The sequence below is a fragment of the Leptonychotes weddellii genome, chromosome 11 (assembly GCF_054177405.1).
Source record: "Leptonychotes weddellii isolate Sample4059 chromosome 11, ASM5417740v2, whole genome shotgun sequence".
NCBI classification, from domain to species: domain Eukaryota; kingdom Metazoa; phylum Chordata; class Mammalia; order Carnivora; family Phocidae; genus Leptonychotes; species Leptonychotes weddellii.
This window is the reverse complement of record NC_138379.1, coordinates 39,656,234-39,677,859: the sequence shown is the minus strand read 5'-3', so window position 1 is coordinate 39,677,859 and position 21,626 is coordinate 39,656,234. Positions and strand designations below refer to the sequence as shown.

Genomic DNA, 21,626 nt, shown 5'->3' with positions numbered 1-21,626 from the left:
TCTGGGGTGATTTTAGAATTTCAGCTGATCTGGACCTGCTGACTTTAGATTCCTGTGAGCCGGCTGGTTTCGGGGTTGGTGGCCCTGTGTGGCCTCTAGTTACACCTTGCAGCTTGCAAACATGTTCACTCAACATAGCTTTCAGAGTGGAGTCTGCCTTTTTTATCCCCTGCCACGAAATGCACGATCTTCTTTGACAGAAGTGGGACCAATTTCTATTTTACCAGCTATGGAAGAAGCAGAATGTGGAAACCTGACTTAACTGTTACCATGTTTCCAATTTATTCCAGGGAGTTGTAGCATTTCTTATAAACTTGCATCCCAGGTGGCTGCCCAACTAGCGTATGATTTAATATGACTCTTTTTTTTTTTTTTAAGTTGGGAAAATGCTTAGGAGATTTGCCAAGATCTCAGTTATGGCCTATGTGCAGTGTGTTTATTCATTTGTTCAGCAAACACTGGGTATCATTCCAGCCTGGATTACCATTGGGTCTTGGGGTTGCAGGCTATAGCAGAATACTCTGGGGGCACTTGTGCTTGGGGGTGCAGGGCTCATAATTTGGGGGAGATCAGCTCATTTGTTGCAGAGATGCTGGTACAGCAGGGTCCAGTTCCCTGGACGTGCTAAGGAGGGCATCAGGGTCCAGTCCTAAAGGGCTTCAGGAATATGCTCCGTCTGGGCAGACCCAGGAGGATAAAGAGGGAAAGCCCTTGGTGCTGGAAGCCAATCCAAAAACTCCAAGTTGCCGGCAGGGAGAATTGCTCTTGGATCCTAAGTCTTCTGCCGTGGGGCCATCCCTTCATGGGTACAGGGACAGCAGCTGGCCAGGGCCTTATGCCTATAATTAGGTGGGGACTGGAGAAGCTGCTGAGAGTGGAAAGAGCACTGAACTTGGCTCCATTTGGGACCGTGTGGGTGGCCCCGCTTGCTTCCAGCTGTGGAGCTTGAGTCATCAAGTGCTTTGGACATGTGGCAGAGCCCGGAGCCACCTCGGTCCTGGCATCTGACCCTGCCATCCTCATCTTCTCTGGAGCTTAATGATTCCGTTGTCTGCAGTCACTGAGGAAGGCTGTGGAAGGCCGGGGAGAAGACCCCATGATGTAATTGTCACGGTGCTCACACGGTCTGCATGGGAGAGTGATGAGAATCACTCACCTGTGCCTCGTTTTACGGTTTACGAAGGAGAGACTCGGGGCTGCGTCAGCTACCAGTGGGCACCTGTGTCCCAACCACTCAGCCCCTCTTAGCCTCAGTCTCCTCATTTATGATACAGGGATGATAAAAGTTACTGCCTTGCCCATTTAATGGGTTTTTCCTTCAAGAGAGTAAAGGAAGGGGCGGGAAGCAGAGTGGGACACACTAGAAAGTGGGGCTGGGACAGGCCTGGAGGAAAGGCCAAGAATAAAATGTTCGACTTGAGTAGCAGGTGAGATGGCCACTTAAAATTTCACAGTGTCTCTGGCAAATCATATAGTAATTATGTTTTCCCTGATTACATAAGGAACACATGCTTAGAGTAAAAAATTTAGGAAAAAATATTAAGCATAGAGACATGTTAAAATAAACCCTAGTCTTTTTCACTGTTAATATTTGGATATGTTTTCTTTTCTTGCGTCGTTCATATACCTACTATTTTAACCGACTGAGCCACCCAGGCACCCCTCATATATCTACTATTTTAATAAAATTAGAATCATGCTATAGATTCATTAATGAGACCCAGGCTCTTTAAATGTAATTTCCACATATATATGTTTTTAGCTTTGTTTTTACAAAACTGGAATCATACTGTTTATCAGTGAGGGGTCTCCAGAGAAACAGAACCAATTGGGGATATATATATGTATACGTATTTATACCCATACACTTATATGCTCATATACATATGCATATACATATTAAGAGGTACAGATACACACATGCACAAACACATGTATAAAGAGATATATTTTAAGGGGTTGGTTCACATGAGTCTGAAGGCTGGAATGCCTGAAATCTGAGGCAGCAACTTGGGAACTCGAGTGGAAGTTAAGGCTGCGGTCTTGAGGCCAAATTCCATTGTCTTAGGGAAATCTCAGTTTTCACTTGTAAGGCCTGCAGCTGATTAGATGAGGCCCACCTACACTGCAGAGTGTACTCTCCTTTACTCAAAGTCAGCCAGTTGTAGATGTTGACTACATGTACAGAACACCTTCACAGCAGCATCTGGTGTTTGATTCAATAACTGGGTACTATAAACTAGCCCCGTTGACACATAAAACTGACCATCACATACCACATACCCCAATTGTATTTTGATTGTTTTACTTTGCATGTCGTGAATATTTTTCCATAGCATGAAACATTTTATAAGAACTTGATACTTACTGGTTTTTTCACCCAATGACTTGACCATGATTTATTTAGGAACTTCCAGTTGTCAAATATTTAGGTTTTATCAAGTTTTCCTATAGCTTTAACATCGTGATAGACATCTTTGGGTGCATTTTCTTTTCTTCTCTTTTTCAAGATTTATTTTTTTATGGTGGGGAGGGGCAGAGGGAGAGGGAGAGAGAAAATCTCAAGCAGACTCTCTGCTGAGCGCAGAGCCCGATGCGGGGCTGGATCCCACAACCCTGAGATCATGACCTGAGCTGAAACCAAGAGTCGGATGCTCAACCAACCAAGTCACCCAGGCGCCACAGTGCATTTTCTTTTTACATATTCCTTATTAGTTCCTAGAATATATCATTGATGGGGAATTAGTGGGTCAAAGGTTATGGAGATTTTAAGGCTTTTGATGTACATTGCTAAGTTTTCTCTAGGACCATGCTTTTCAGGCTGGAATCCCTGCACTGGCATAGCTGGGTCGCTCCTGAGAAAGGCAGATTCTTGGGCCTTTCCCTAGACCTACTGAATCAGAATCTGGATTTTAGGTAGATCCCCATGTGACTTGTATGCACCCACAGTTTGAGAGGCACTGCCCAAGAAAATCTCTACCATGCTAGGGTCTGAATGTTGGTGTCCTCCAAAAATACATCTGTTGAACCCCTAATGTCTGATGCAGTGTTATTAGTAGGTGGGAACTTAGGGAGGTGCTTATGTCATGAGGGTGGATGAATGGGATTAGTCCCTCATAAGAGGCTCCAGAAAGATCCCTAGCCGCTTCCGTCGTGTGAGGACATAGGGAGAAGGGAAGAGCTATGAACCAGGAAGAAGGCCCTCACCAGTGAACTTGACCTTGCTGGTGCCTTGATCTTGGACTTCCAGCCTCTAGAACTGTGACCTATAAACTTCTGTTGCTTCTAAGCCACCCAGTCTTGGGTATGTTGTTATAAGAGCCTGAATGGACTGAAATATACCAGAAGTGTATAGAGACTTGTTTTACTTCACTCTCATCAAAACTGGGCATTGTGTTTTTCTCTTTGTTAATTTGCTACCCCCAAATGATATTCTGTTGTTGTTTTGATTTTTGTAACAAATTGATTGAAGAGGCGGGCTACTAGAGGCATTTAACCAGGAAAAACTTTTTTTTTTTTTTTATTTGCGAGAGAGAGAATGAGAGACAGAGAGCATGAGAGGGAGGAGGGTCAGAGGGAGAAGCAGACTCCCTGCCGAGCAGGGAGCCCGATGCGGGACTCGGTCCAGGGACTCCAGGATCATGACCTGAGCCGAAGGCAGTCGCTTAACCAACTGAGCCACCCAGGCGCCCAAGGAAAAACTTTTTATTTTGCAAGCACAGCCTTAAAATATGCCCTGTGATATCTTAGGTGGATTGCATGACTTTCCAGTCTCTTCCAGCTAGCAGGGCAGTCTCATTTAGGTCATTATGTAGGTGTGGCGGTCTAGTCCGGTCTGAAATCAACACTTCAGTTTCCCGTCCAACTCCGTGCTCTGCCCCCGCTGCCTGCTTGGCTTCCCCCTGACTCAGGCACCCGTGGTGGGGCCCGGGGGAGTGGCCGGTGGGCCTGGCGGGGCCTTTCACATGTGCGGCGCCACCTCCTCCTGTTGCTGCTCTCCGTGGCAGGGGTGCGGAGGACTATGTTGAGAAGGGACAAAAGTCTTCCAATATTGGTGCTATCATAATACTCTCCCGATTACTGCTGGCTTGCTGGCTCATTGCTGATGCCCCGTGTTGGGTTCTTCAGAGGCCCCCGTAAGGAATTTTTAAAGAGCTCTTCAGTGTGGTTAGCTGGGTTGGGATTTCAGTCTCCGGAGCCCACGATGCGGTGGCCTTCCCTGACATGTGTTAAAATGCGCTCAGGACCACTATTGCTGTCACCCACAGAGAAACCTGATGACGTCTATTTGGACTCCCCACAAATGACAGCAAAGTGAACCAAAAATTCTGATGTTTCAAATGTATGCAGCTGATTAGACTATGGAAGGATCAGCTCCTTTGGAGGTTGGAACCATCTTTTGTCTTTTTTTTTTTTTTTTTTAAGGCTGATTCCTGAGGCCTCAATTGTGCATTGGATATCTTCAGGAAAAAATGGTGAATCCATCAGGCATTGCAGGTGGAATGGACGCTAGGGGAAGGCTGTAGGAATACGGACTGTTATTCTTTGGAGTTGCAGAGCTTGTCTCCTCTAAGGGATATTCTTAAAGGTTTCATTTAGAACATGCTTGGTGAATCAAAAATTCTTTCCAGTCAGCTTTTCTTTTCTTTTCTTTTTTTTTTTTTTCCTCGGCGGGGAGAGAGAGGAAGAGTGGGAGGGGGCCAGCAGGGCAGGGGGAGAGGGAGAGAGAGAGAATATTAAGCAGGCTCCACGCCCATTGTGGAGCCCCACTCAGGACTCGGTCTCACGACCCTGAGATCATGACCTGAGCCAAAATCAAGAGTTGGACGCTTAATGGGCCAAGCCACCCAGGCGCCCCTCCAGCCAGCTTTTCAAGTTGTCTTCTAAAATCAGGAAACTATAACTATTCACTTCGCGGCTTGCTTCGGCTCCAGGTACAGGTCACCATTCCCAGGGTTTTTTCTTCCCTCTTGGTTGCTTTCATCCCCTCCCGGATGTTCCCAGCTGCCCAAATGATCCGCAGCAGGACGTCCTCACAGCCTGGAGTGTTGGCTTCTGCCTGTGTCATCCTCACTCAGGGTATGCACCTCTTAGCCCCCTTGAAGGCCCTTAGCATGAGGGCAGTGCTAAATCCAAGGGAGCAGAGCCCCAGCAGAAGGCTTTGCGGTGTGGAGTGCTGGTGGTTGGAGGCCTTTCGGCGCCCGAGCCACCTTGTAGAGAACAGGTCTTCCTGCTGTCCAGTCCATGCTACCTTCCACTGCTAAAATAAATCTGCCTAAAATATGGGCTTCTATCCTGCTCCAGAATCTGCCAGGACTCCCCATCCTTCTAAAAGATAAAGTATAAATTCCTCAGTCCAGCTTTTAAGACCTCCAGTGTCTGAATTATTTTCCTTTGCTTCCTCATGTGCACCTGCTGCTGATTGTCTTCACACGTCGGGCCAATACGAAGGTCTGTGCCTTTGCTCATGCACGCCTCTCTACCTCCCACCCCCCACTCGCCCAGCGCTGCTAGTTAAACCCAGCTGCTGTGGCCCCCACTGTGCCATCCCGTGTCTGGCCCTGCAGCCCTTCCTGTCATAGCAGTGAACCCTGGATCGTATGCCTTCTGGTATGTCTGATTGTTTCATGTTTTGGATTGGCTTCCTTGACTTGATTAGGAATTTCTGGTTTGCAGTGACCATGTCTCTCCTTGTCTCATTGCCTTCCTGGCCAAACACACAGACCATACTCGGTTATGCTCATTGATTGATTGGGATATGGCAGCCTGGTCAGCTGGCCTGTGGTGCTGTTTCGCTGAGTAGGGGACTGCTTGAGAGCTGGTCCCGGGCTTTCCAGCCCTGCACATTCCCCTAAACTGTGGGTTTCTGATGGGAAGCTTGGGGGGTGGTTCCTTGAGAAGCTAGGTGTAGAACATGGCCTGCCTTGGAATCCTAGCTGATTAGCTCTGGAAACTTCATTTCCTCATCTATGTAGTTCAGATCTGTTCACTTAATAAATATGTATTGAGTGCCTACTATGTGCTAAGAGCTATTTTAGGAGTTGAGAGTATAGCACTGAGTAGGATAGAGATCTGAACAATGCGAGAGGGCCAGCAATGTGACAATCGGGAGTGAACGTTGAGGAAGGAGGGCTCAGTAGGTACAACCGCAGAAGTTCAAGGAACTAGCAGGAGGCCCACAATGGCTGAAACATGGAGGTCGAGGGGAGGCTGGCAGGAGATGGGGCTGGGAATTGGGCCCAGGCTGGATTCCCCAGGGCCTCACAGGGCCATCAGAAAATGCTGTGCGTTCTCCCCAAAGACTTATGGGGAGCCATTAGAGGATTATAGCAGGTGAGCAACACAATCTGGTTTTAATTAACAGAGCCTGCCTCATTGAACATAAACTACAATTGAATGAGATAGTGCACGTAAGGTGCCTAGTGGTGTGCCTGGTTCACAGTAAGTGCTTGATAAGTAGTAATTATTATTTTCCTATTGTGGAGAAAAATGGTTACCTCCTATAGTTTGACCTTAAAAGATGAAGTTTGTGGTAGGCTGACTAATGGCGCCCCCAGGACGTCCATGTCCTAGTCTCCGGAACCTGTACCTACGTTAGCTTGCATGGCAAGGGAGAATTGGGGTTGTAGGTGAGATTAAGATTGCTAACCAGCTGACCTTAAAATAGGGAGAGCATCCTGGATTATCCAGGTGGGTCCAGTGTAATCGCATGGGTCCTTAAAAGTGAAAGAGGGAGGCAGAAGAGAGTCCGAGGGAGACATGACCACAGAAGGTCAGAGAGATGCAACATTACTGGCTTCGAAGATGGTGTAGGGGCCAAGAACCGGAAATGCTGGAGGTCACTGGAAGCTGGAAGAGGTGAGGCAATGGATTCTCGCCGAAAGCCTCCAGAAGGGAATGCAGCCCTGCCAACATCTTGATTTTAGCCCAGTGAGACCCATTTCGATTTCTGACTGCCGGACTTGTAAGATAAGAAATCTGTGTTGTTTTTAGCCACGAAATATGTGGTGATTTGGTACAGCAGCAATAGGAAACGGATACAAGGATTTTACACCAGATACTCTAACCTCCAGGTTAGTACACTCCAATATGACCTATGACCCGTGAATTTTTATTTTTTTATTTTTTTTAAGATTTTATTTATTTTTTGACAGAGACAGCGAGAGAGGGAACACAAGCAGGGGGAGTGGGAGAGGGAGAAGCAGGCTTCCCGCCGAGCAGGGAGCCTGATGTGGGTCTCGATCCCAGGACCCTGAGATCATGAACTGAGCCGAAGGCAGACGCTTAGCGACTGAGCCACCCAGGTGCCCCGACCCATGAATTTTTAAATCACGGTTTCGTTCACTGTCTATTGCTTGGCATCTGTGCTTTGGGGGAATTGACCAGCTAGGAGACTTGGTGTTTTCTGTAACCTCTAGGGGTACCAAATTCCATATGTGCCTCTAGGTGGCACGTTACAACCTTCAAGCACACTGGCAAAGCGAGTCCTGCTTTTCATGGATCTAGAAGGGCAAGGGGAGCTACAGAGCTCAAGGTAAGAGATTGGGCTCTCAGCTCCAGTACCCTCAGGCTAGGGGACCCAGGAACAAGGACCTGCAAGGAGGCTGGGGTTGCCTTGCACTGCCCCCCCCCAAGTCCCTCCATCTGCCTTTTCCCAGTCTTCAGGGCCCAGTCCCCAGGCTGCCTCCTCCATGAAGCACCCCAGCCCACCAGCCCACAGGAAGTAGTCACTCTGAGACTCGGCCCCTCCCCTGGCATGGGCTCTGGGCCCCGCCCGCTCTGGTACTCAGGCTGTGCTTATTTTCCCTTTACTAACCATCAGGTGCTGTCAGAGAGAAGTTGAGAGTATAGCACTGAGTAGGATAGAGATCTGAACAATGTGAGAGGGCCAGCCATGTGAAGGTCTTGGGGGTGAATGTTGCAGAAGGAGGGGTCAGTAGGTACAACCGCAGAAGTTCAAGGAACTAGAAGGAGGCCCACGATGGGAGAAGTTGAGAGAGAGAGAGAGAGCCCGGAGGCAGGCCCCGGGCCAGGCATACATTTAGGGGCTTAGCAGTGCCTGCAGGTTGATTGGTTGGGGCTGGATACAAAGGGTTCATAGGCAAGGGCTTTTTACTTTATCCTTTTAGGGAAATTCATTCTCTCCAGTTGGTTCTCCTCTTCCTTTTGGAGACATTGTTAGAAAAATCACAGCCACAGAGGCTCAGTGCCTGCACCAACCCTTCCTTCACACTGCGGCTGCCAGAACATTCGCTCCAAACCCTACCTCTGACCTAGTCCCTCCTCCTACCCACCCCATCTATAGCTGTGGTTTCGAATGTTTAAATAAGAACAATCATAATATTTAGCAAAATCACTAGAGAATCTTCTTGGTCAGTGAAATAACAGCCTATAAAACTGAAAGGCAGGATGCATGTTAAGTGTGTGGACTCTGGCCTCAGACAGACTAGGTTCAAATCCAGGCTCTACCACTTAGTTGTCTGAGCACGCTGTGCCTCAGTTTCCTCTTCCGTAAAATGGGGACGCTGATAGTACCTAGCTCATGGGCTTGTTGCAGAAATCCTATGTCACAAGGTACGAACACAGAATTTTTTTTAAATTACATTTTATTTTTTCAAATAGTTTTAGATTTACAGAGAAATTGTGAGGATAGTGCAGAGTTCCCCTATGTCCTGCACCTGTTTTCCCCTACTGTTGACATCTTACATTAGGGTGCACATTTGTTACAAGTAGTGAACCAATATTGATACGTAACCCTTAACTAAGGTCCCTACTTCTTCAGATGTTTTTGTGTGTTTACCTAATGATGCGCTTTTTCTGTTCCAGGATTCTATCCAGGATAGCGTGTTACATTTAATTGTCCCACCTCCTTAGGTTCCTCTTGACAAGTTCTCAGACTTCCCTTGTTGTTGATGATCTTGTCCGTTTTCGGGGGTCCCGGTGTTTCATAGGGATTCTGCAAGATGTCCCTCTATTGGAATTTGATGTTTTTCTCCTGCTTAGATGGATTGAGCACAGACATTTGAAGTCAGTGGGTCATGGATGGCTACTGTACTGTTCTGTTAGCCTCAGCATCCATGAAATTAGAATCAAATGTCTGTGGGAAGCCTCAAGCACAGGTTGGAAAATCACAATGGGGAAGATGAAGTCCACGCGCCTGGGTGTGGCCTTCCAGGCCCTCTGTCCTCCCCGCCCACTTCCCCAGTCTCCTCGCCCTGCTTCGAGCACCCCAGCTTCTCCACATCCTCCGAAGAGGTCTAGACTTTGAGTCATGTTCCTTCTTCTACCTGGAATGCCTTCCCTCTTTTCTCTGCCCCAGTAATTCCTGGTCTCTAAGAAAAGACTCTAAGGTCCAGTTAAACATGTACCTCCTCCCTGATGCCTCTCCCACTTTCCCTAAGACAAATAGCACCGTCGCCGGGGTCTCCACAGAAGTTGGCACATCTCTTTTTAGAGTGTCCTTCTTGGGTCACATCTCTGCCTCTTCCTCCAGACTGGAAGCTTCTTGAGAGCAGCAACTGAACCATAATCCTTTTTCCTCATGCCCATGGTGGGGCCTGGCACACAGTAGATGCTCAAGAGATGCTTAACCAATGACAGGCATTGTAGAGAGGTGCTGTATCTGTAACTGCCTTGATGCAGATCATGTTGCTTTTGTCCTCAAAATGTGAGCTACCCCAGTGGATGACGGATACCAGCGGTGAGCCCTTGGGTGGAAAGGCGCTTTCTCCTGGCCCCAAAGGGGTGTGAGAACGCAGTGTGAACATGGAAAGGGCCAGCAGGGGGCTCTGGGAAGTAGTTCATAAGCCCTGCCCGAGAGGAAGGCTCAGGAGTGGCTTCTGCAGCAAGCCTTGGGTCCGACAGGATCCACAAAGAAAGTGTGTCAAAAGAGAGGTCTGTTTTGCTACTGATGTGCCAGGCTCTGTACCAAGGACAGGATGTACCAGCCTGTTCTGAAAACATGTGTGGGCCCCGGTCGAGCTCTTTCTCCCAGAGGTCTCTGCCTGCAGAAATTGGGACAAAAGATACTGATAGCTAAGAAATAATGTTTGCAGAAGCAAATGATCTTGTTATAGCCAAGAGCAGACCTGCACTTCATTCACATTTCCCAATTTCTGCTTCCACTTCAGTGTTAATTTTTCTCCTTGGATCAGAAACTCTTAATGGCTATTCCTAAAAGCCAAGATTATCACTGAGACGTTGGAGCTAAAATTTCCAGGCTTTTTTTGAATTCTGTGAGGAGGGGGAAAGAAAAATAGCCGAGTTAATTTGAGATAATGAAGCTTGAATTAGAAATTGCTCTCTGGGGTCAATAACATCTATTATGTTGTTCTTGTGGCTGATACTATTAACAGTAGTAGTAGTAACAATAGGTCTCGTGTACTGAGTGCCTACTCCATGCCAACATTGGGATGGAGACCTCTGCCCATGCCAGGCATTGGCCTTGGGGCATCCAAGGGAATTAGACCAGCATCATCCCTGCCCATTCTGCCACAGAGATATTAGCTCCACTTCATAGACAAAAACTGAGGCTCGGCACATTGATTTGTTAAGGCTTCAAGACCGGACCCCTTCTCAATCCCCTAAACACACCCCAAAAGGATCTATAATGTTTGTTAATCTTAAAACATGACGAGAGGAAGGGAAGGGATAATCACACAAGACAGAAATGTATAGACATTACAAGTAAATCCATCATTAATGATAAAAAGAATGATGTCTTACTGTTCTGGGGCCATGAACTTCCTAGCCTTCAGGATAGATGAATGAGAATACAGGGGAATACTGTTAGAATGTAACACTGTCTATACTCAAAGGACATTTATACTTTAACAAAAAAGTTTACTTTAAAAAGCAAAGTTATGATGGATCCTCTAAACTCACACTTTAAGTTTTTATTTTCATCACCTGGTGCTCATCAAGGACAAGTGCCCTCCTTAATCCCCATCACCTGTTTTGCCCATTCCCCCCCCCCACCTCCCCTCTGGTCACCATCCATTTGTTCTCTATAGTTGAGTCTGTTTCTTGGTTTGTCTCTCTCTCTTTCCCCTCTTTTGCTCATTTGTTTTGTTTCTTAAATTCCACATGAATGAAATCATATGGTATTTGTCTTTCTCTGACTTATTTCGCTTAGCATAATACTATCTAGATCCAACCATGTCATTGCAAATGGCAAGATTTCATTCTTTTTTATGGCTGAATAATATTCCTCTGTGTGTGTGTGTGTGTGTGTGTGTGTGTGTGTGTGTGTGTACACACCACTCCTTTATCTATTCGTCAGTCAATGGATACTTGCCCTGCTTCCATATCCTGGCTATTGTAAACGATACTGCCATAAACATTAGGGTACAAAAAAATAAACACTGGGGTGCATGTTTCCCTTTGAATTAGCATTTTCATATTCTTTGGGTAAATACCTAGTGTTGTGATTGCTGCATCATAGGACAGTTCTATTTTTAATTTTTTGAGGAGCCTCCATACTGTTTTCCAGAGTGGCTGCACCAGTTTGCCTTCCCACCAACAGCGCATGAAGGTTCTTATTTCTCCGCATCCTTGCCAACACTTCTTGTTTCCTGTGTTTTTGATTTTAGCTACTCTGACAGGTGTGAGGTGATATCTCATTGTGGTTTGGATTTGCATTTCCCTGATGATGAGTGATGTTGAGCATCTTTTCATGTGTCTGTTGGCCATCTGCCTGTCTTCTTTGGAGAAATGTATGTTCATGGCTTCTGCCCATTTTTTAATTGCATTATTTGTTTTTGGGGTCTTGAGTTATATCTGTTCTTTATATATTTTGGATACTAACCCTTTAGCAGATATGTCATTTGCAAATATCTTCTCCCATTCAGTAGCCTGCCTTTTAGTTTTGTGGATTGTTTCTTTTGCTGTTCAGAAGCTTTTTATTTTGATGTAGTCCTGATTATTTTTGCTTTTGTTTCTCTTGCCTCAGGAGACACATCTAGAAAAGTGTTGCTACAGCCCATGTCAGAGACATTACCGCCTGTGCTCTGTTCTAGGATTTTTATGTTCAGGTCTCCTATTTAGGTCTTTCATCCATTTTTGAGTTTATGTTTGTGTAAGAAAGTGTCCTGTTTCATTCTTTTGCATGTCACTGTCCAGTTTTCCCAACACCATTTGTTGAACAGACTGTCGTCTTTTTTCCATTTAAACAATGGAAATACAAATTTCCTGCTTTGTTGAAGATCAGTTGGCCATATATTTGTGGGTTTGTTTCTGGATTTTCTATTCTGTTCCATTGATCTATGTGCCTGTTTTTGTGCCAGTACCATACTGTTTTGATTACTATAGCTTTGTAGTATAACTTGAAGTCTGAAATTGTGATAACCTCCAGTTTCTTTTTTCTCTTTCAAGATTGCTTTGACTATTCAGGGTCTTCTGTGGCTCCATACACATTTTAGGATGGTTTGTTCTAGTTCTGTGAAAATGCTGTTGCTATTTTAATGCGGATTGCATTAAGTGTGTAGATTGCTTTGGGTAGTACAGACATTTTAACAATATTTGTTCTTCCAACCCATGTAAACTCCCATGTTTTAAGAGACAGACTCCACCTCCTCCTCAGGGTTTTGACCCAGCTGCACGTGATCCTCCCTCAGCTCTCCTCTGTTTGGGCCCCTCAATTATGATTATGCTCCCACGAGGTGCCCATCAGGTGGCTCCCTGTCCCGAAGGTTCTTCCATCATTTCTAAGGATGAGAATCCTAAATGGTAAAGTCCAGAGCCAAACTTGGAGAACACTTGAGCCCCCAGCTGAAAGACATTAATCGTCCACGGACAGCTTTCTTAAACAAAAGAGAATTTGTAACCGGAGAGCAAAGCAATTTCTGCTCAGAGCCGTGACTAAATGAGGATGTGCAAAAACCATTTGGACTTTTGTCCCACATGATAGCCTCAGTCCCAGTATAGGCACTGTGGTTCCCAGGACCGGGTGTGCACCGTGCCCTTGGCCGGGCCCCATGGGGTCTGCGGGCCACTTGGCAGCCCTGCCTGGCACACCCTCAGCCAAGTTCACTTCCCTGCGCGCAAGACTCGCCCGTGCCAGCACGGAGCTATTAATTATTTTTCTTTGTCAAACCTTTGTCAGCAACTTCATCCCAAAAGTAGTGGTTTATTTTCCCTTTGGCAGTGTTTGCGACTCTAGTAAATAAGAGATAATTATACTCCAGTTTTAAAATTAAAACAGAAAAGCTAGAGATGCAAGTGAAGAATTATTTACATTTTACAGCAGCCTACTTCCCTGGTCAGAGATTCAACAGAGTCAGTTTGCTGTGTATTATGAGCACTCCAAGGGGTTTGAGTGGTTTACGTGTTAAATTTTTATCTTAAGAGGCCCGAAACTCCTGCTCTTTTGCTTCGAGGTAACCTTCAATACCATTCTAAATTCTGTTGTGTTTTAGTCCCTCTGAAGGAATTTAAGGTTCTAAAACTGCGATTAAAATGTGGGAGCTGAAGGAATCGCAAGATGAAACGAGAGCACATGGCAGCATTTGGAGCCGGTTTGGTTGCATGGTGACCTTCCCATGTGCATAATGCTCCGATTTGGCAGCTGGGGAGAAAGCCGGACTTGTCTTGTGGCTGCAGAGAATTTCCTTTTCTTTTTTCTTTTTTTTTTTTTTTGGTCGCCTAGTTTGTGCTTGGAAAGTGAAAATAGATTCAAACGCGTCCTGCCAAACATTTGATCTTGTTGTCATAGGAAGTGAAAGGAATTGTGAGAAGGAATTTTAAAAATGGAATTGGATTTCTAATGTTGTTTGGCCAGTGGCCCCATGTGCGGGGCGGAGAGGTGCTGGGGGCGGGGGGGGGGGGTTAGCCTCCCCGAGCGACGTTGAGGAGCCTCTCTCCACTGGGCCTCCAGCTCTGCTACGTGAAGGCTTTGGGAGGAGACGATACCTTCCGCTTACATCAGAGGAACAAATACTCAGATTCAAGGGCCGTGTTCTTTTCAGAGCCTGAGACTGGGCCCAGGAGCCTGCCTGGACACTGGCAGGCTGGCCTCGCTCCCTGCTTTTTGCCTGCCTCCCCACTGATGGGGTGAAGTGTGGAGGGCCGGAGGGCAGTGCCGAGGACCTCACCACTTGGGGGGGGATTTACTTCTGACAAGTGAGCTGTTGGCTGCTCTGATATGGGTGGGCATGGGAGCCCTGGAAATCTCTGAATACTCCCAACAGGCCCCTGGGGCACCTGGAGCAGAGACGGAATGAGAAACTGGAAACCAGGTTTCCAACACAGTGGAGTGGGCAGAGTCAAGTTTTGTGTGCTATAGGCTCAGCTTTCTCCTAGGCCTCGGCTTCGGTGAATCATAGGAGAAAGCCTTATTTTGACAACGCAGCCTTTAAGACATACCAACCCCTTTGGCGATTAAGTGGTCTTGCCCTCCCCACCCCCACCCCACCCCCACCCCAGATGTGCTCTGCTAACCTGGCAGCGCTCCCTGATGTCATCAATACTGAAATTTATTTGGAGGGATGAGGAGAGTTTTAGCCGATGGGAAGCAACAGCCAGTGTTGACTCCCAAGGGGGATCAGCCTTTACATCATCTGAACCGAAGACGTTTTCTGGAGTGCAGTGTATATTATCACAGATCTTAATTTGAGGCATAGATGTTAGAATAATTTCATTGTGAAATATGGTGCTAGTAAAATTCAGCATTAGCATGAGCAGTCAATAATTCAAACTTTTATTTGCTCTCATGTCGAAGGGATATCTTTCTGCTCCCGTTCAGCTAGGGGGCAAAAAAGAGTGAGAAATCTAGCATTTTGCTGATAATAGTACTTCTTGGCCCCCCCCATTAATTTTTTTTCTTAAAGAAGAAGCGTCTGATTTATTAGGTCTCTGAAATCCACGAGAGTCCTGCAGAGCTTCCTGGATCTTTGCGGAGAGGCTCTTGGCCTCTGCTGTTGGCGCTATTCTATGCATGCCTTATTAGGGGCAGAAAGTTCGGGAACTTAGGAGAACTGTTTATAATGTCCATTTGTTTCCCCTTTCAACATCTTAATGCCACGCCGAACGGGCTGCTTTGGCACGGAGGTCTAAAGTGGAATGACTGAGGGGGGGATTTTTCCCCTTGGCGAAACTGATCCACTAGCCTGTGTGACTAGCTTTAGAAAGATTTTCATCTGTAGAATAAATTCGGCCCTTATGAACATAAATGGCTCTGCCACCCTTCGGCAGGCAGATGGAGCATGTGCTTCACATTATTGATTCAAGGCAGCATTAGGGCTGGTGGAAGCAACTTTTAAGAAAGCAGGGTCTACACAGCCCCATCTTGCTTCCAGTTCCAAGGCAGTCTTAAAATTGTCCGGGGTTTTGGAGCAGCCCCTTCTGATGGGAATGCTGTGTGACATGAACCTTGCCAAAAACTAATGGATCATTTACAGGAAATAAGAAGTTAAAGAGGAGGATGAGTCAGTAGACTTCAAAGCTCGCTCGTTTCCACAGAACTTAAATAATGAATAACAAAAACTGAGGATTTCACAGACAGTTTACACAGCTCTCGGTGCAGCTGGGACCTTCACCCCGGCTCCAGTGCTGTCTGCTTCCAGGAGGTTCCCTACTGCCTCAGGAAGGAACAGAAGATAAGGAGGAAGGAAGGACAGAAAGGGAGAGAGAGAAGGGAGGGAATGGAAATGAAAGAAGGGAAGTGATCTTGAAAGGGAGAAGAACGATGGATGGACGGATGGACGGATGGATGGATGGATGGACGGACGGATAGATGATTGGATGGATGGGAAAAGAAAGGGAGGGAGGGACTGAAGGAAGGAAGAAGGAGAAGGGAAGGAGAAAGGAGGGGCAGAGGAGGAGGGCCGATCAGACGGTGGGTAGTTAAGTCTGATTTTGCACAAATACATTTTGTGTGGCAAATATCCTGGTACATCTGTCATGTGGATCTCTGTTTAGCTGATTACTAAAGTCAGATAGAATTGTGTATTTTTTTTTAAATGCCACTGAGTCATTTCTGAGCTCATAGACAAGGAGTTTAAGGAGTTCTATTTTGGAACTACTTATAATGGAGAACTGTATTTGAGAAAACCAGGGGCTGGTTCAGATTATAAGCACAGTGCAAACGTCTGTCACTTTAAGGAAACTTGCATATCAATGAAACAGACCGATTAGGGAGATTTATGCATATTATAAAAACCTTTTGATTCAGCAATTCCACTTTTATGAGTTTATTCTTAAGAAATCAGTGGACATCATATATGATTGGACACCAATCCTATGGTATAGCCGGTAGTAATATGCTTTATAATGTCATTAAAAATACAACGCAGTTGTATATTATTGACACGGAATGATTATATTATATATATATTTGCATTGAGCAAAATATGCATTGAGGAATGCATACCTAAAATGTTGACAGTGAGTAAGTCTGGAAGGTAGGGTTTGGAGTGATTTTAATTTTTCCGTCTGTGTTTCCTAATTTATTTTCTACAGTGAGTATGTATTACTTGCCTAATATAAAAATAATTGGGGGGCACCTGGGTGGCTCAGTCGGTTAAGCGTCTGCCTTCGGCTCAGGTCATGATCCTGGAGTCCTGGGATCGAGCCCCGCATCGGACTCCCTGCTCGGCGGGGAGCCTGCTTCTCCCTCTCCCTCTGTCTGCCGCTCTGCCTACTTGTGCTCTATCTCTGTTAAATAAATAAATAAAGATCTTTAAAAAAAAATAATAATAATTGGTAGGTGAGGAGGATTTTTCACTCTGAGAGAGAGGATTTATTTAATAAGCTTTTTTTCCACAGAGAAGGGCCCCTCCCAATGCTGGAAGGGGAAAAAAAACTTTCCCAAATGTCAAAATCCTGTTTTGGGATCTTTTTTGCCTTAAGGGCCCCCCGGCGCCTAGGCTTCCTTCCTGCTTATAGCTTGAGCTGAGTCTCCTCAGAAGGCCGGAGCCAGCAGATACCCTTCTGACTTGGGGGCATCTCTGGCGGGGTGGCACCCTCTCCTCTGGCTTCAACACCCCAGCGTTACCAGGTTCTGATGGGAAGTGACCATAGGCCACTCAGGGTGGGTGTTGCACAAGACTCAGAGTCGAGGTGGAGAGGAGAAAACATTTACTTGAAAGAAAACAGAACAAAACAAAAACAAAGTGCAAGTCATTGTAAAGTTCCTGCTGGCACACTCCTGTGGGCCCTGAGGAAAATCAGGAACTGAATTCCTGCCCCACTGTCAGAAATTCTCCAAGGAAGTCGGCATGGGCCCAATGAGAGGCCAGAGTGGAGCGCGGGCCACCTACCTGGGCTTTTGTTCATGACAGATGCTCCCAGTCTCTGGCTGGGTGGCTTGGGTTTGTTCCCTCAGTGTGGGCTTGGCGAGGCTGCCCTGGCAAACGCTGACCACAACAGGCCTCAGAGGTCTCCCCTCTGGATCTTGTGCTTCCACGTGTTTGGGGGCTGTGGTGACCTCTGGGACCAGCTTCCCACTTTGGTCTTGTTTTCTCTTTGTTAGGTCCAGCTGGTCTCATCCCTGGGGGCAGGATGGGTGTGGGAGGACGATGAAAGACAGTTGGGATTCTTCAGCTGGTGGGTTAGAGCCGAGCTTCTCAGCCATCCCTACCACAGCCTCCCCCAGCCCTAGTTCCTGGTTGGGACATAACCTCTGGTTCTGACTTGAGCTGGAGCCGGCACGATGATTGCTTCTTCTCCGTAAGGCAATTGTACTTCGTTGGGGCCTAACCGAATCTTTATCCTGCCACCCACTGCCTTTGGGACCCAGGCAGGTCCCTTCACCTCTCTGAGCCTCTGTTTCCTCACCTGTGACATTTCAGCTTTCTTGGGGGTTGAAGACTAAATGTGCTAACAGGAAAATGCTTCCAGGAGCGCCTCGCATGCTGTAATCATAATAATTATTACTGCTGTGATAACTGACATTTATTGAAGAATGCTTTGTGCCGGGCACTCTTATAAACACTTTGGGTGCAGTAATTTACTTAATCCTCACAATGGCCTGTGAGGTAGGTACGAACAAATCCCATTTACAGGTAAGGACATCGAACCACGGAGAGAATGAATAACTTGCCCAAATTAGTAAGTGAATTAGTGAAGTAACCAGGCTGTGACCAGGGAGGTTCTTTAGTTGTTGTTGTTTTAACTGTGGTAAAATACACATAGCATAAAATTTACCATCTTAACCATGTTTAATTGTACAGTTCGGTAGCGTCAAGCACGTTCACGTTGTTGTGCAACTCGTCTCCACAGCTCCTTTCATCTTGCAAAACTGAAACTCTGTACTCATTAAACAGCGAGTTCCCATTAACCCTGCCACCCCCAGACCCTGGAAACCGCCATCCTACTTTCTGTCCCTGTGATTTTGATGACTCTCCGTACCTTGTATTTGTCTTTTTGTGACCGGCTTATTTCACCCAGCATAATGTCCTCGAGGTGTATCCATGCTTACTTCTTTTTTAAGGCTGAATAATATTCCATTATATGCACAGACCACGTTTTTGTTTATCCATTTATCTGCCAGTCAACATATGGGTTGCTCCCACATTTTGGCTGTTGTAATGCTGTTGTGAACATAGGTGTATCTGTTTGAGTCCCTGCTTTCAGTTCTTTGAGGTATAAACCCAGAATTGGAATTGTTGGATCATATGATCATTCTATTTTTAATTTTTTGAGGAACTGCCATACTCTTTCCCACAGTGGCTGTAACATTTTACTTTGCCACCAGCAGTGTGCAAGAGTTCCAGTTTCTCCATGTCCTCATCAACACTGGTTTTCTGGTTTTTGGAGAGTAGCCATTCCAGCGGGTGTGAGGTGGTATCTTATCATGGCTTTGATTTTCATTTCCCTGATAACTAGTAACTTCAGTATTTTTTCATGTGCTTATTGGCCATTTGGGTATCTTCTCTGGAGAAATATCTATTCAAATCCTTTACCCTTTTTTTAGTCAGGTGGGGTGGTTTTTTTGTTATTGTTGTTGAATTATGGTAGTTCTTTATATATTCTGGATACTAACCCCTTATCAGATATACAGTTTGCAAATATTTTCTCCCATTCCATGGGTTGTCTTTTCACTCTTCTTGGTTGTGTCCTTTGATGCACGGAAGTTTTCAATTCTGACATTGTCCAATTTGTCTACTTTTGCTTCTGTTTCCTGTGCTTTTGGTGTCCTATCCAACCAAGGGGTTCTTTTGGAGTGATCTATAGTTGAAGAAAGCTGGAAGAAGCAAATTCTACTCAATTTTTGTGGAAGGTAAGACACGAAGACCAAAGACACCACTCTGCATGGTGTTGAACAGTACAGAGAGACTTAATAAAAAAAGATAAAGTATAACTGAGGGAAGGCAATTTGGGATTGGATCTCAGCCCAAAATCAAGAGAATACTGAATACTGTATTACCAGACACTCTTTGAGGCAGAAAAAAGAAAGGGTCCTCAAGGGCTGGGAGCCAAAAAGTCCAAATAAGAATAAAAAATTAGGAGAAGATGAGGGAAATAACAGGTCTTTGAGGATCTAAGACGGGGAGGGGGCTTTTAAGATCTCCTACCTTTGCGGTAATTACAGAACAGGGGGGAAGGGTGCGCATTGGGGAAGGAATTACTGGGTGAAATTTGAGCAGGGAAGTTGACAAATTCTCCTGGCTGGGGAAAAGGGAGGGTCTACAGACTGGGTTAAACTGGATTTTGCAACTGTATAGGAGAAAAAGCAGGACCAGGAGGAAGCCAAGGCTGCTAATTAAGAGAGAGGGAGGGCTTTTCAGAGACCCAAGGAAATGACTGCAGAGCTAAATTCTTAGTCCCTTTCAGCCTTCCCTGTAAGGGTTCCAGTCACAGTGAATCCGGCACAGCCAGGGCATGCAAAGAAACATCTGAAGCCCATGCAACGCCCATCGGTTTCTGTTATTTAGTTTTTAAATGGAGAGAAATATACCGTGGCAGGAAGAACCCTGGCCATGATTGTCGCTACCAAGCCCTGAGAGGCGGGGCAAGTCTCATGTAGAGAGGCCAGCGCACTTAAAGCAGCAGTCCAGGAAGACAGTTCCCCAAGCCAGGAGGAAGTTCGGCTAGAAAGACGCTGTGCTGGGAGGCAGAAGCCCAGGGGCCGGCTGGCTTTGCAGTGAATTTCCTCTGCTTCGGTGCTTCTTCGCATCTTTTTCTTTTCTTCTTTTTAAATATCCTCTCTCTTTTTTTTTTTTTTTAATAATTGATGTATAGCTGACATACGATGTTATGTTAGTTTCAGGTGTACCCCGTAGTGAATCAACCATTCCCCACATCACTCCATGCTCACCAGAGTAAGCGTGGTCACCATCTGTCACCACACAACGGTATCACAATATTATTGATTATGTTCTTGGTGCTGTACTTTTCACCTAGAAAACAAAGGCCATAGCAAGTTGATCTTGTTTCAGACAGGCAGAGAGTACTATTCAAATGATCTCAAGTAATGGGGGTTTATTTTAAGGATGCACATTGATAAGAACTCTGAAAAAACAAAAGCCAGAGACTACAGGCTGAGCAGCCACCACACGGCGACTGGACCTTAGGAGGAAGGAACATGGAAAGTGCTCAGAATCCAAGGCAGCAGGAGAGGCTCTGGAGGTAGAAGTTTCTGGATCTGTGGGCTGGTATGCCTCCACTCCAGTGACTGTCTACTCCAGATCTTTTTTTCCATCTTTGCTTCTACTTGCCCATCCTTTCTACTTGCAGCAATGATTGTTCTGTGGGCTCAGACTCGGAGCCCAAAGGCTTGTTTTTAGCAATGATGAGGGTGATGATAATAGCTGACATTTGTTGAGGGCATACTGTGTATCAGGCACTGTTCTAAGCACTTTATAGGTCTTAAATCACTCAATCTATTATTCCCAGTTGATAGATGGAAACCACTGAGGCCCAGTGAAACATTTTGTTCACGGTCACACAGCTAGGTAAGCAACATAACCAGCGTTCAGGTCCAGAGCTTGTGTTCTTCACACCACCCACTGCCTGCCAGCAAGGTTGGAAGGAGTTAGCAGTCAGAGGTCATAAATTCCTATTTCCTTCAATGGTCACCCAAGCAACTGTCAACTGTCTGACAATTCACATCAACCTGTTTGGGACGTTTAGTATTTTTCAATCTGTAGCAGCTCTGAGAAGTGGTACTATTCTGAATTTACTCAGTGTCGTAGCTTGATGGACGCAGGTGTTTGCCATTATGAGTTCCTTGACTTGGGACAGGCAAGAGGTCTGAGGATCAGACCCAACTACAGAGAGTGGCCCCGATGAGGACATCCAAGCATGGTAACAAGGATTACGGACGTCTCAGCCCTAAATACAAGTGTTTACATTATATCCAATTAGTAAAATCTAGGCAAAGACATGGGACTGGCTTCAGGGTGAGGGTTGGAGTATTAAGCCATGAGAATGAATGAACTTTCCTAGAGAGAATGTATGAGGTGGTGACTCCCAACTACATATATCAGGTTCTTTCTCTGAGAGTCTAAATACCAGATCTAACAACAGACATGTTTTTCTTTAATTTGCCTTTTAAGATCTCCTACCTTTGCGGTAATTACAGAACAGCTTTGCTGAAATGGACTTCACATGGTCTTAGGATACCTACCAGAGCATATCTCAGCTGCCCACCTGCTGACACCTAACTGCCAAGGCTGTCCTTTGTGGGC

At 45.9% G+C, this 21,626-nt stretch overlaps 1 protein-coding gene across 1 annotated transcript in view; it reads left to right on the top strand.

Moving 5' to 3' along the window:
* Positions 1–21,626, top strand: part of PARVA (parvin alpha) — a 155,449-nt gene that overhangs the window by 26,234 nt on the left and 107,589 nt on the right. The window lies entirely within an intron of this gene.